Source organism: Solanum pennellii, chromosome 1, assembly GCF_001406875.1.
Source record: "Solanum pennellii chromosome 1, SPENNV200".
NCBI lineage: Eukaryota > Viridiplantae > Streptophyta > Magnoliopsida > Solanales > Solanaceae > Solanum > Solanum pennellii.
The window spans coordinates 17734444-17744227 of record NC_028637.1 but is presented as its reverse complement, the minus strand read 5'-3'; the positions used below and the strand labels follow the sequence as shown (position 1 = coordinate 17744227).

General features: G+C 34.8%; 1 pseudogene; it reads right to left on the bottom strand.

The window, feature by feature from the left end:
- Window positions 1-2384: 2384 nt before the first annotated feature.
- LOC114074882 overlaps window positions 2385-9784 on the bottom strand; it is a 14763-nt pseudogene continuing 7363 nt past the window's right edge.

Genomic DNA, 9784 nt, shown 5'->3' with positions numbered 1-9784 from the left:
GTATATGATCATCGCAATTCCATTTGAAGTCCATCACACAAGCTCTAAACATATCTTCTAGGGTATGGATAGTACTTTCTACTTGTCCATCCTTCTAAGGATGAAAAGCAGTGCTTAAGTTTACCTTTGAACCCAAACCTTTCTAAAAAGATTTCCAGAATTGTGCAGTGGATTGTAAACCTCTATTTGAAATAATGGAGACCGGAACTCCATGAAGTCTCATCGCTTCTTGAAGTTACAACTTAGCATAATCCTCGGCCGAATAAGTAGTCTTCACCGGTAAGAAATGGGATGACTTTGTTATTCTATCGACAATCACCCAAATATAATCATGTTGCCCGTGAGATCTTAGTATGTCTGTGATTAAGTCCATATTAATAATCTCCCACATCCATTCTAGAAGTTCTATATTTTGAGCTGAATCTCCAGGCCTTTGGTGCTCTACTTTCACTTGCTGGCAATTTAAGCATTTAGCAACAAACTCAGTAATATCCTTCTTCATGCCTTCCCACCAATATATCTCTCGCATATCGTGGTACATCTTGGTGGAACCCGGATGAATCGAGCATCTGGAGGTATGAGCCTCCTCCAAGATCCTCTCTTGGAGCCCATCCACCTTAGGTACACATGATCTGCCTTTGTACTTCAGCACACCATCTCCCCCTTGTTCAAAAGACAATACTTTTTGCTTATGGACATATTCTTTCATATCAAGCAAAATGGGATCTTGGTGTTGCTTTTTTTTTTCCACCTATGACAGTAATGATGACTCAGCTTTATTGGTCACCACTATTCCTCCTTCTGTAGAATCCATAAGTCTGACTCCCAGGCATGCAAGTCTATGCACATCTTTGGTTAACTCCCTCTTTTCTTCTTCAACATGGACGGTACTACCCATGGAAAACCTGCTTAAGGCATCAACAACCACATTAGCCTTTCCTTGGTGATAAATAATAGTCATGTCATAATTCTTGAGTAATTCCAACCACCTACTCTTTATGAGATTGAATTCTTTCTGAGTGATAACATATATTGGAGGCTCTTGTGGTCAGTGAATATGTCAACATGAACACCATACAAGTAGTGGCGTCATATCTTCAAAGCAAACACTACTGCAGCCAATTCCAAGTCATGAGTTGGATAGTTCTTCTCATGAACCTTTAACTGTCTGGAGGCATAAGCTATAACCTTGCCATTCTGCATCAAAACGCAGCCCAAGATAACTCTTGATGTATCACAATACACCACAAAACCTTGAGTTCCTTCCGGTAAAGTCAAAACAAGAGCGGTTTTCAATCTCTTTTTCAACTCATGAAATCTTTTCTCACAAGCTTCAGACCATTGAAACTTGATTGTTTTCTGATTTAACTTGGTCAAAGGAGACGAGATAGATGAAAACCCTTCAACAAATCTCCTATAATAACCAGCCAAACCCAAGAAACTCCTTAAAATCCGTTAGAGATATGGGTCTAGGCCAACTCTGAACTGCTTCAATATTTTGAGTGTCAACTCTAATCCCTTCACAGGATACTATGTGGACCAAGAATGCCACATACTTAAGCCAAAACTCACACTTCGAGAACTTTCCATATAACTCCTTATCTTTTAAGGTCTGCAAAACAACCATGAGGTGACTAGCCTGATCTTCTTCATTCATTGAATAAATCAGTATGTCATCAATGATGATGATGACAATCAGATCTAGATAAGGTTTGAAGACTCTGTTCATAAGATCTATGAACGCAGGTGCATTTGTAAACCTAAAGGACATAACCAAGAATTGATAATGCCCATACCTTGTTCTAATAATTGTCTTAGGAATATCACATTCCCTAACATTCAACTGATGATAGCCTGATCCGAGGTCAATTTTGGAAAAGCAAGAAGCACCTTGAAGTTAATCAAAAAGTATCATCTATCCTTGGAAGAGGATCAAAAAGTATCATCTATCCTTGGAAGAGGATATGTATTCTTGATAATCACCTTATTCAATTGGCGGTAGTCTATACACATCCTAAGGGAACCATCATTCTTCCTTACAAACAAGATCGGAGTGCCCCAAGGCGAGTCACTTGGTCGAATGAAGCCTCTATCTAGCAAATCTTTCAGTTGCTCTTTTAACTCTATTGGTGCCATTCTATATGACAGAATAGAGATAGGACGAGTATCTAGGATAACGTCTATTCCAAAGTCTATCTCTCTTTCGGAAGGACTCCGGGTATTTCTCTTTCGGGAAGGACTCCAGGTAGATCAGTTGGAAAAACTTCTGGAAACTCACTGACTATAGGCACTGTCTGAAGGGAAGGTACCTTAACACTTGAGTCATTAACTCGGACTAAGTGATAGATACGCCCCTTGGAAACTAACTTTATCGCCTTAAGGTATTAAATGAAATGACTCTTAGGCACTACTGAACTACTAGTCCACTCTATGACTGGCTCATTAGGAATTTGAAACTTGACAACTCGAGTTTTGCAGTCTATTGATGCACAATAGCCATGGAGCCAGCCCATACCTAGAATGACATCAAAATCTACCATGTATAACTCTACTAAATCAGTCATGGTACTCTTGAGATTGATGGAAATAGGGGACAATCACGATAGACTCTTTCCGCTAGAATATACTCCCCAACTGGTGTAGAAATACAGTAGGTTTCACAAAGTTTTTTCAGGAAAAATATCAAACTGATTTGAAACATAAGGATTTACAAAGCATAAACTTGCTCTTGGGTCTAACAAAGCATAAACATCAAAAGTAAAACTTTGATCATACCCATAACAACATCTGGAGAGTTATCTTGCTCTTGTCGGCTAGTGATTGCATAGAGATTATTTACCCCTCCGCCAGTACCAGAAGTGGCTCCTCTAGGTGCAGTCCTGTCTGGTGAAGCAACTGATGAAGATTGAGCTCTATTGCCTAGATTTCCAGCACCTTGCTTATTCTTAGGGCACTCTCTCATGAAGTGACCCTCTTGACCATACTTGAAACAACCTGTTTGGCCATCACGACATATACCTGGGTGGTTACTACCATATTTACCACATGCAAAAATCCCACTACCTCCCTATGCCACATTACCTTGGAATTGGGCTGGTCTAGCTTGAAGTTCGTGAATTCTGGTCATTGTACTCAACTCTGTTTCTAGGCGTAGAGTGCACTAGAAGATTATGATGAATGCCCCTTTTATCTATGAAATTATAGTCGACTTGAACCACCCGTCTATTTGCTAGACTCATTCCAAGTCTTAGCTTTCTTGTTTCTGTATTCCTTTTTGTCCCTCAGCTTCTCCTCTTCAACTTGTTGCACATAGACCATAAGTCGGGATATGTACATGTCACCAATCAACATCGTAGCCCTACCTTTTTTGCTTGAAGCATGACCTAAACCGGAAACCAACAAGCTCATTCAGCTCCTCATGTCCTTCACCATCTCTGGAGCATAGCGAGACAGCTGGGTGAACTTCAAACCATGCTCATGAACACTCATGGAGTCCTGTTTCAAAGTGAGGAACTCCCGTACCTTTACTTCCTTCAGTTGACGAGGAAAGAACCACCCCAGAAGGCTTCTTCGTAACAATCCAAACTTGGAGGTGCGTCCTCAACTCTTCCCTCCTTCCATTAGTCAAACCAGATTCTTGCCACACTCTTCAGTTGATATGCAACTAACTCAACCCTCTCAGTATTAACCACATACATCACCTCAAACACTTTCTTCAATTCTTCTACAAGGCTTTTTGGATCCTCAGTAATGCTTGATCCGGTGAAGCTAAGAGGATTCATTCTAAAAAACTCATGAACCCTCGAGGTGTCAGCCCCTTCTTGTCGAGCTCCTCTCTGGTGCCCAACTTGGTTGGTTACTACTTGACTTAACATCCCGATAACTTCCCATAACTCAACATTGGTAACCTCTCCTTGGGGTTGCACATCTGGTGCATTGGGTAACTCTTGTTCCTCAGTATTTCTCCTAGCTAGTTGACCTCTAACTGCTCTTTGTGGAGGAATGATAATCTGAAATACGCGCAGGCACCAATTAGAGAGAGACTTTTAGAGATAAACTCTAAGGCACGAAAAGAATGTGAAGAAGTGAGATATTCCTAAATATTATAGACATCTATTTATAGATGTGGCGTGCTTCACATCGATGACTAAGACTCTATAGACACAACTTCATAAACTCTCTAGGATTCTTGAAATCTATTCTTTAATACCAAGTTTGTCACGTTCGGAACCTACACCCTAGACGTGATCGACACTCGAAGACCATTTTTGGCCCCCAAGCGAACCCTTGGCCTGACTTACTTAACTCAGCAGAAAACTATACTCATCTCAGATAAAGAATTAAAAGCATTCTCATAAAAAATGGTACTAAGTCTCAACACTTGAACATATTAAATATAAGATTAAATTAGACTCAAAAACTGGACTACTAACTATCTATGAATCCTCTTTACTGACTGAGATGGATGTTTGGACAGGCCCCACAATATCCTAATGAAATAAGCTAGAAAAAATAGTAAAAATAGTTGTCCTCCGGAATGCGAGGAGGCTCACTAAGTGACCATGGAGTGCTTAACTAGATTAACGGTGCGCTGTGTACTAACCTGGTTATCTGCATCTGCACCATGAAATGCTGCAGGTCAACTGGTATCAGTACATTGATTATACGAGTATGTGAGTTCGAAAGCTAAACAACGACTTAAACTGGAACGGATTAAGATGAACTTACCTTGCCTCTGCTGAACTCAAGAATATACTTAAATCAAAGTATGTATATAAAGCAATTTAAAACACATGCGATATATATAAATCTTGTAAAACAATAAAACAACTTAGTTGAGTAAACAAATGCAATAACAAACTCAACTTTACTTATATATGAGGGTAATAGAATTTTTATGGTAGATTCTCTAACCGACAACTATCACTTTGAGCCTAAATGATGATACAACATTTTACCTCACGTTATCCAAGGACCACCCTATACCTTGATATCGGTATAGGACCTTACTTGGCTTTGTGGATCCACAAGATAAAATTTACGTGATCATCTAAAAAGTATGACTCCTCAATTCCCATGATGGGTTCATGGTTTACATGAAAACTTGAGTTAATATAAAATCTCATCCCCACATCGGTGATTAATATTATTTCCAAAACATACTTTATCTCATACTTTTAATAAAACTTCCTTCCTTTGGGTTGAGATAATTTACCGAATCCTTTAGCTTTAAAAAGCCCCTTTTGGAATCAATGTTCCCCTTTTAGTTTAAAACTCTTCTGGAACTCTTATTTTCCTTTTTAACTTAAATGTGAAACATTTATAAACCTTTAGGGAATACTTAGTTCCCTTATAGCTTTTGTGAAATGAACTCAACACTTGCTCTTTACTTAATTTGAAACTTAACTCTTAGGAAATACTTCGTTCCCTTATTACTTTTGAGAATTTAACTCAACTCTTTACTCTTTGCCCAACTTGTAAATTCAGCATTTAACAAAAGTTAAAATGATTGTTTAAGACTCTTTGAAAACTTTAAGAACTTACTTTGACTTGCTTCTTACTTTTAAACTTAACTCTTAACTTCTTTGACTTTGATCTTAACTTTCCTTGAGTTGGTTTATGTATTCAAGTATCATGATCTAATATTTATGGATGTTTTCATGATGTTTAGATATACTTTAGAGTGTTGGAATCAACTAGGAATGATAGGCACATCACTTAGTAACTAGTGCGATAAGATAGGAAAAGAACGGGGTCTATATGGGGTCTTGTCACTCTGAGAGATGCAGAGTGCCCGAGCCTTACGGAGAGAGGTTGCGCTCTGGAGCTCTGGCTGGCGTGGCGCGCCAGGCGCTCTTGTAGGCACGGTGCCTCAGGGCCTATCAGACGGGTTTTCCGACTTTTCTTCTCCGATTTTCAATTCTATACCTCCCAATCTTTCATGGATCCCACCCAAACACTTAGGATCTCTAAATAATTCATTGCTGAACCGATTAGATCCAAAAACAGTCCGGAAACATGAATCAGATCTACTTGGGATACACTACAATTAAACTAACAAGAATTTAACAATTTTTCATCAAGAACTCCCACATTCATCATTCCATATACTCTAACTTGCTGAAATGAAACAAATTGGGTGTGGGTGAAAGGACCTAACACCAAAAATTTCACATACCTCGATAGGGATCACCCCCGACGAAATTCACGCAATGATCTTGGCGTTCTTGGACAGTTCTTGATTTTCCTCTTTTTTTTCTCTTTTCTCCCAAGCCCCAAGCGTTCTTAGTTTTTCTTAAACTGTTTTAGGACTTGGTATTACCATTAATATAACCTAAAAATGAATTAGAAAATACTAGGGTGAGAAGATAACTTTACCTTTACTAAAATCCGTATTGAATTTTTCTCAGCTCAACAACACAACTTCCGAAAGGCATATCTCCCTCATACGACATCGGATTTTCGTAAACTTGGCGGTGTTGGAAAGATCTTCCCTAGGGATTTCAACCATATAAAGAACTCATCCAGACTTCAACTGATCTGGAAGTTATGATTGTTTGAAAATGACCAAAATTCACTTTTGAAAGTTGGAAATTTTCCGGATTTCCCTACTTATTCCCAAAATTTATTATTCTTGGTTACTTAGCTTATTTTTAGTTTGTTCAAGTGACGAGATGTTACAAGTTTAAAAGTCATAATTGCTTTCATGTTCAAGTGTAATTTCTCTTTTGAAGATGTTAACAAATTTTCGAATTTTCTTCCAACACATATATTATTATTGTATAATCTATGCAATTTAAATGTTGCTTTTTATTACGAAATGTCTTTGTATATAAATTCCTATTTACTTCTTTATTTTCCTTTTAATGTTGATTGAAGAATCAATGATTTATCATTTCGTCAATAATTCATTCATTAGATGCTCTTGAGTTATATGAGAATGAAAAATAGTCAAATTCATGTTGAAATATTGTCAATTTCTTTTAAGAACCTATTTTTACATTATTTATAGGGAAAAGGGTCTGATATACCCCTCAATTTTGTCATTTGGAGCTGATATACCCCTCCTTATAAAAGTGGCACATATATGCTCTTACCGTTATACAAACGGCTCACATATACCCCTGCCGTTACAAAATGGCTGACATATACCCTTCATTTAATGGAAGTTAAAAAATTAGTTTTAAATTTATATTTATTAGTTCTAATTTTTTTTTAAAAAAATATTTAGGAGTATATATGATTCTTCTATCAAAGTTCAAGGTATATTTTAATTTTTTGCATACATAAATTATTTTTTGACTTCTTTTATTATAATTATTTGAGTTTCTTATCCTTATTTTGTTTTTTTCTTACATTCCTTAGTTTAAAGAAAAAAAATTAAACAATTTTTTTGTGTGTATTGTAATTTAATTTCGTATTCGAAGAAAAATTTGGTCATCTAAAATAAGTTTTACAAGAATATTAGTGAAACATGAATAAATTTGATTCAAAATAATAATTATAAATTAGTCATTGAAACAAAAAAAAAGTCAAAAAAAATATGTTTGACGAGGATTACTCATATAGGATTATATTTTTTAGAAAAAAATAATAAAAATTTAGATTGAAATTATTTTTTTTTCATTTCCGTTAGAGAAAAAGGGTATATGTGAGCCATTTGTTTACAAGTAGGGGTATATATGTGCCACTTTCATAACAAGGGGTATATCAGCTCTAAATGACAAAGTTGAGGGATATATCAGACCCTTTTCCCTTATTTATAAGAGAAAAGACATAAAAGCACCACTGAAGTTGTTTTGAATTTTTAAAAAGACACCTTAACTTTGTGGATATCCTATTACCCCCTTAAACAATTTTAAAGTGTTGTAAATACCCCATTTTTTAACCATCCTCACTTGCAAGAAAAGAAGTTCAATCACGCACCAATTATTATCTGCCACGTATTAATTTTTATTTTTATTTTTCTTATTTTATCAACTTTATTTTCTTTTTCTTTTTCTCTTTCTTTCTTCTTTCTTTATTTTCGTTCTTCTTTTTCTTCTTCATTACCCTCCTCTGTTCTCTTTCTTCATTCTCTTTCTTCTTCTTCTTCATAATCAAATTCTCCACGTACTGTCATTTTTGTCAATTCACTTTTGATTAATCAACGGAGATCTGAACTTGATATTACTAATTTGAAATTTTTTTGAGATGTGTCAATTTAATGAGTTATTTTCTGTTAAAACATCTATTATAAATAGTTTTTTGTGATTCTATTTGTCAATAATAATTTTTTCCAAAATCTAATTCATATTATTAAAGCATCATTGAGGAAGATGATGAGGTAAATTTGTGTTAATGATATTTGATCTGCCATTAATTAAATTTAACACATTTGAGGCAATTGTAACCCAATTTGAGGAAGATGATGAGGTAAATAATTAATAAAGAAAATGATTGAAACGTAACACTTTTCAATTGATTTTTGACAGCAAAAGTGGACCTTCACGCGCAACATGTGCGTATTCACAAACATGGCGAGAAAATAAATCAAAATGTTCCTTTTACAAAGATATTCAATACTTTTGTGGGGTAATAGGATGTCCGCAAAGTTAAGGTGTCTTTTTAAAAATTCGAAACAACTTCACTAGTGCTTTTATGTCTTTTCTCTATTTAAAATATATGATTATTAGAAAAAATATTTTCAAATTCAATGCAATTATTATTTATGATCGCGTGAAGCGCGACCAAATTACCTAGTTGTATTCATAATATAATTCAATCAAATATACAATATAACTGTGTCTCTCTTCTATCTTCTAGATCTCGCTTGCCTCTCTCCTCCTACTTGCATATAGCTACCAATCATAATTAAACAAACTATAATTGAGAAGTGTGATTATACTTTTAGTCTTAGCTATTTTTAAACTTTCCTCCTTTTTATGTGCCGTCTAAAAAGGGCCCATTATATTTATCCAACTTATTTGATCTTTCGCCAGTTCTGCAGGCCATTTGCATTCTTGAATTAATCATTACCCTATACCATTAAATTTCATCTATTGGTTTTTGGCCATTCTCTTCAATGATTAGATAAAATGGTGTTTTCCTTACTGTACTTATGTATAGTGAAGAAAAGCCAATACATGTTCTTGTGAGTCAAAGTTCAGGAAAATTCCAATAATTGTGAGACTATTAAAACTAATTATGTAGTAAGTTAACTATTATTTAAATTAAATAATTCTGAAATATTAGCTTTACAATATATTATTTGAAGAAAAAAAATTTCCATTCTAAACTAGAGGTGAACGACTTGGTTAGTCAACACCAATATCCTAAATCAAACAAATAAGTCAAAAATAATAATTAAGAACTAAACTAACATTTCTAAACATATTTTTTCATAATTACTCAATATAAAAAGTGTTAAGTGATCTTTCTATTTTTCAGTTGTCTCACTTGTCTCTATACATTTATGGAATTCATAAGTCGAATGACAAATGGTGCATTGATGTGTTCTCAAAAACATTATTCCCTTCAACATGTACTCAATAATTTTGCTTTCTTTAATTTTCTCCAAAGTTGAAAATTTTAGTTTCTGATAAATATATAATAAAATAATTTAGATTAGAAAAACAAGAAATTTTCTTAATTATAAATATTAAGAACGTCCCCAAAATAAATGACTCAAAAAATGTCACTACACTTACACAATATGCTTCCAAATGTCACTAATTTCCTTTAAGTTTTCCAACATCCTATCAAATCGATAAATATTTAATAAAGACTAAAAATATTATATATA